The sequence below is a fragment of the Suricata suricatta genome, chromosome 4 (genome assembly GCF_006229205.1).
Source record: "Suricata suricatta isolate VVHF042 chromosome 4, meerkat_22Aug2017_6uvM2_HiC, whole genome shotgun sequence".
NCBI lineage: Eukaryota > Metazoa > Chordata > Mammalia > Carnivora > Herpestidae > Suricata > Suricata suricatta.
This window is the reverse complement of record NC_043703.1, coordinates 74,331,075-74,337,129: the sequence shown is the minus strand read 5'-3', so window position 1 is coordinate 74,337,129 and position 6,055 is coordinate 74,331,075. Positions and strand designations below refer to the sequence as shown.

At 38.7% G+C, this 6,055-nt stretch overlaps 1 protein-coding gene across 2 annotated transcripts in view; it reads right to left on the bottom strand.

The window, feature by feature from the left end:
* Positions 1-6,055, bottom strand: part of LOC115288921 (complement C1q and tumor necrosis factor-related protein 9A) — a 13,678-nt gene that overhangs the window by 7,104 nt on the left and 519 nt on the right. The gene's annotated exons all lie outside the window — the stretch shown is intronic.

The following is a 6,055-nucleotide window of genomic DNA, read 5'->3' as shown; positions in this document are numbered from 1 at the left end:
TGAGAAACAGTGCCATGCAGCGAAGGCCAGAGTCACTTACACCAAGCCCTGTCCCCCTGTCCCCTGCAGGCACGTCTTTACCAGGGCAAGTCGACCTGAGAATTGGGCAAGCCGGCCCCAACCCAGGAAATCAGCACAAATTCCTTGCATGTGCCAAGCCTATGAATCACAGAGTGCTGCAAAGCCTCAGCTGTAGGGGAAACAGGATCTAGGTTCCCTTTTTAAAAATTTTATTTTGATTTTTTTCTTTTCCTTCCTTTCCTTTCCCTTTCTTTCTTCTTTCTTTTCTTTCTTTCTTTTCTTGCTCTTTCTCTCTATCCCTCCATCCCTCCCTCTCTCCCTTCCTTCCTTCCTTCCTGTCTTTCTTTCTTTCTTTTTCTTTCTTTCACTTCTTGTAATAAGCAGACCAAAACATGCCTAGATTCTAGCTTCCTTTATTATTTTTTAAAGTTTTTACATTTTTATTTTATTATTATTTGTTCTTTTTTCCCCTCCCAAATGACAAGATTAGAAATTCACCCCAAAAGAAAGAACAGGAAGAAATCACAGCCAGGGACTTAATCAATATAGATATAAGTGAGATGTCTGAATTAGAATCTAAAACAACAATTTCAAGGATACTAGGTGGGCTTGAAAAAAGCATAGAGGATGCTAGAGAATCCCTTACTGTAGAGATAAAAGGACTAAGAACTAGTCAGTCTGAAATTTAAAATGCTACAAGGGGGATGCAAACGTGATTGGATGCCATGGCAACGAGGATGGACAAATCAGGGGAACAAATGAGTGACACATAAGATAAAATTATGGAAAATGATGGACCTGGAAGAAAGAGGGAAAGAAAGATATTGGATCAAAAGTGTAGACTTAGAGAACCCAGTAACTCCTTTAACTCCTTATAGCATAATAACATTTGTATCATAAGAGTCCCAGAAGAAGAAGACAAAGAGAAAGAAACAGGTTTATTTGATCAAATTATAGCTGAAAACTACCGTAAGCTGGGAAAGGAAACAGACATTGAAATTCAAGAAGCACAGAGAACTCCCATTTTTTTTTTTTTAAAAAAGGTTATTTTGAGAGAGAGGGAGTGCGTAGGAGCAGGAGTGAGGTAGACAGAGAGGGGAGAGAGATACAGGGCTCAATCTCACAAACCACAAGATCATGACCTGAGCCAAAATCAAGAGTTGGACACTCAACTAACTGAGCTACCCAAGCACTCCCTGAGAACTCCCATTACATTTACCAAAAGCTGGCCATCACCAAGATATATAATAGTCAAATTCACAAAATACATAGACAAGGAAAGAATCCTGAAAGCAATAAGGGAAAAAAAGTCCTTCACCTAAAAGAGAAGACAGATCATATTTGCAGCAGATTGGTCTAGAGAAACTTGGCAGGCCAGAACAGAGTGCCATGAGATATTCAATGTGCTGAATGGGAAAAATATGCAGCCAAGAATACTTTATCCAGCAAGGTGGTCATTCACAATAAAAGGAAAGATAAAGAGCTTCTCAGACAAACAAAAACTAAAGGAGTTCATGACCACTAAACTAGCCCTGCAATAAATATTAAAGGGGACTCTTTGAGTAGGGAAAAAGAAGAACAAAAGTAATAAAGACTAGAAAGGAACAGAGAACATCACCAGAAACACCAACTTTACAGGTCACACAATGGCACTAAATTCATATCAATAAATACTCTGAATGTAAATGGACTAAATGCTCCAATCAAAAGACATAGGTATCAGAATGGGAAAAAGAAAGTGAGATCCATCTATATGCTGCCCATAAGAGACGCATTTTAGACCTAAAGACATCTGCGGATTCAAAGTGAGGGGACGGAGAATCACCTGTCTTGTTAACGGACACCAAAAGAAAGCTGGAGTAGCCATATTTATATCAAACAAAGTAGATTTTAATTATTTTAATGTCAAGGAAAAAGTCAAACTTTCACTACTTGCAGATGACATGATATTCTATGTAGGAAACCCAAAAGACTCCACCAAAAAATTGCTAGAACTAAGATGAGTTCAGCAAGTCACAGGATAGAAAATCAGTGTAGAGAAATCTGATGCATTTCTATGCACCAATAAAGAAGCATCAGAAAATGAAATTAAGGAATCTATTGTGTTTATAATTGCACCAAAAACCATAAGATAGCTAGGAATAAACCTAACCAAAGAAGTACAAAGATCTGTACTCTGAACACTATAGAACACTTATGAAAGAAACTTGAGAGGACACAAAGAAATGGAAAAATATTCCATCCTCATGCATTGAAAAAACAAACATGGTTAAAATTTCTATACTACCTAAAGCAATCTACCCATTGAATGCAATCCCTATCAATATACCACTAGCATTTTTCACAGAGCAAGAACAAACAATCCTAAAGTTTGTATGGAATCACAAAAGGCCCCGAATTGCCAAAGCAATCCTGAAAAAGCAAAGCTAGGGGCATCACAACTCCAGACTTCAATCTATATTACAAAGCGGGAGACAGTATGAGACAATGATGAAAACAGACACATAGATCAATGGGACAGAATAAAAAGCCCAGAAATGAACTCACAACTATATGGTTAGCTAATCTTCGACAAAGCAGGAAGGAATATCCAATGGAAAAAAGGCAGTCTTTTCAACAAATGGTGTTGGGAAAACTGGACAGTGACATGCAGAAGAATGAACCTGGCCCACATTCTTACACCATACACAAAAATAAATTCACAATGTACGCAAGACCTAAATGCGAGACAGGAAACCATCAAAATCCTAGAAAACAGTTAGCAACCTCTTTGACCTCAGCCAGAGCAATTTCTTACTAGACATGTTGCCAGAGGCTAGGGAAACAAAAAGCAAACATAAACTTATTGGGACTTTATCAAGACAAAAAGCTTCTGCACAGCGAAGGAAACAATCAACAAAACTGAAAGACAGTCTACAAAATGGGAGGAGATATTTGCAAATGACATATCTGATAAAGGGGTAGTTTCCAAAATCTATAAAGAAATTATCAAACTCAACACCCAAAAAACAAATAATCTAGTGAAGAAATGGGCAGAAGACACAAATAGGTATTTTTCCAAAGAAGATACTCAGATGGTAACAGACACATGAAAAGATGCTCAACATCCCTCATCATCACATGAATATGTCAAAATCCTGATGAGATATCACCTCTCACCTGTCAGAATGGCTAAAATTAACAACACAGGAAACAACAAATGTTAGCAAGGATGTGAGGAGAGTATGTAACCCTCTTACACCATTAGTGGGAATGCAGACTGGTGCCGCCACTCTGGAAAACACTATGGAGGTTCCTCAAAAAGTTACAAGTAGAACTACTCTATGATCCAACAATTGCACTACTAGGTATTTACCCAAAGGACACAGAAATACAGATTCGAAGGGGCACATGCACCATGACGTTTATAGCAGCACTATCAACAATAGTCAAATTAATGGAAAAATCCCAAGTGTCCATCAACTGATGAATGGGTAAAGATGTGGTATAGGGGCAGCTGGGTGGCTCAGTCACTTAAGTGTCCGACTTTCACTCAGGTCATGATCTCATGGTTCATGGGTTCAAGCCCCGTGTTGGGCTCTGTACTGACAGCTTGGAGCCTGTTTCAGATTCTGTAATTCCCTCTCTCTCTCTGCCCCTCACTTGCTCACTGTGTGTGTCTATGGCTCAAAAGTAAACACAAAAAATTTTTTTTATTATAAAAAAGATGATGTGGTATATATATATATACAATGGAATACCACTCAGCCCTCAAAAAAATGAAATCTTGCCATTTGCATTGACATGGATGGATCTAGAGGATATTATGCAAAATGAGAGAGACAAATACCATATGCTGTCACTCATTGTGAAATTAGGAAACAAAACATGAACATACAGGAAGGGGGAAAAAGAGCGAGGGATGCAAACCATGAGAGATACTGAATGATAAGGGAACACACTGAGGGAGGAAGAAGTGAGAGGGGCCAGATGGGTGATGGGCATTGGGGGGCACTTGTTATAACGAGCACGAGGTGCTGTCTGGAAGTGATGAATCACCAATATTCCGCTATATGTTAACTAACATAATTTAAATTAAAATTTGGAGGAAAAAAATAGTAACAACATGAGGCCAGAGAAGCAGGTCAGAACCCAGACCCTCATACAGGGCTGAGAGTGACGTACATCTGAACCTTTCAGATAAAGAGAAAAGACATTTGTATCTTAAACCCAGGGATATCATGCCGAAAATTTTTCTTAATCATCCAAAATTTGTGTGCCAAAGATATTAACCATGGCATTATCTGTAATAGGGCAAAAGTGTGTACTATGTAATGTGCTACCATCAGTGGTTTGTAAGTAGAATATTATGCAGCCCCTGAAATAATTATGTAGGTCAGGTAGAAATACGTGAAAGATATGTGTTATGTTTAATTTTTTAATGTTTATTTACTTTTGAGAGAGAGACAGACAGGGAGCAGAGGAGGAGCAGAGAGAGAGGGAGACACAGAATCCAAAGCAGGCTCCAGGCTCTGAGCTGTCCGCACAGAGCCCGACATGGGGCTCAAACCCACAAACCGCAAAATCATGACCTGAGCTGAAGTTGGACGCTTAACCAATTGAGCCACCCAGGCGCCCTTAAGTTGTGTTAAATTTTTAAAAAGCAGACGAAAATGGTGTGCACATTAAGAATTATATAGGCACCTATGTAATTATATACGCATACCGACAAAAACTAGGACCAAATATATCCAAATGAACATGGCTGCCTTAGAATAGCAGGGGTATGGGAGTTTTTCCCTTAAGAAATGCTTTTTACAGTGTCTATTAAAGTCTCTCTAGATAAATACCTTTAAAACCAGTAAGGCTTGTCATCCAAAGGATTCTATCGCCATCTTATGGGAGCTTCTAAATATCACAGTGTCCAGTTTGATGGCAAATAAAGTATTTTTAGAAAAGGAACTACAGATGTTTCCCTTTGAAGTCACAAACTTACGCCATTTCAGGAAATTTAGTTGTTTTTTTAGAGCCAAGTTCCATAAATAAACGACACCATCCTCTTCTGTTTAACTCAAAAGTGACTGGTCGTAGTTGAATCTAAATGGCACAAACCAACCTCTGCAAAGGGATTTGTACTTTTCCTTTTTAATTTTTTCAAAATGTGTTCTAATTATTCTGATTATAAAAGGATTATAAGATCATAAAGATGTCAAATTTGGGATAAATCCCATTTTGTCCTCCAGCTAGAGAAGAGCTAACATCTATACTTCTATAATTTCTTTTTTTAACAATTATTTTAATGTTTATTTATTTTTGAGAGAGGGAGAGAGAGAGAGAGAGACAGACAGACACAGAATCCGAAGCAGTCTCCAGGCTCAGAGCTGTCAGCACAGAGCCTGACACGGGGCTCGAACCCATGACCTGAGCCGAAGTTGGATGCTTAACTGATCAGGCCACCCAGGCCCTTCTCTAGTTTTGAGCACTTGCTTAGACCTCATGCTTAGCACATAGACAACCTTCAGCAAATGATTTTGAATAACCAAATATGCTTTGCTCCCAAATAAACAGCAAAGAAAGTTACGGCATAAACTTGAAAAAGAAAATTGAGAAGAAGGATGTGAGGGCTTCCACAAGGAATACAGTAGATATTATATTAAGATGTTATTTGTGATAAATGATACACATATCTTATGTTTGGCAAATTTCTATATTGAGGTTAAAATGAAATGTGAAATATTAAAAAAAAAGGATGTTATTTGTAAAAACACTTACATTTGTGCTTCTTACAAAGCCATAAATTGGATCCTGTTTCATGAGTTCAGCCTACAGTTACTGCACTCACCTTTTAATTCCTCTGTTTCTCCAGAATGCACCAGAGCGAGGACTGCTCATTTCTCACCTTTCCCTCCCTCTCCCCCCCCGCTTCTCCTAACTAGATCCCAGCCACCCCCACCCCATCCCCGCACTGCACCTAGACTAGGGAGCACTTACTAGGCACCACCCTAGGTTGCAAGCATTTCAAGGACTGCATCTTTCCACTTGCTTATTTTCAGTA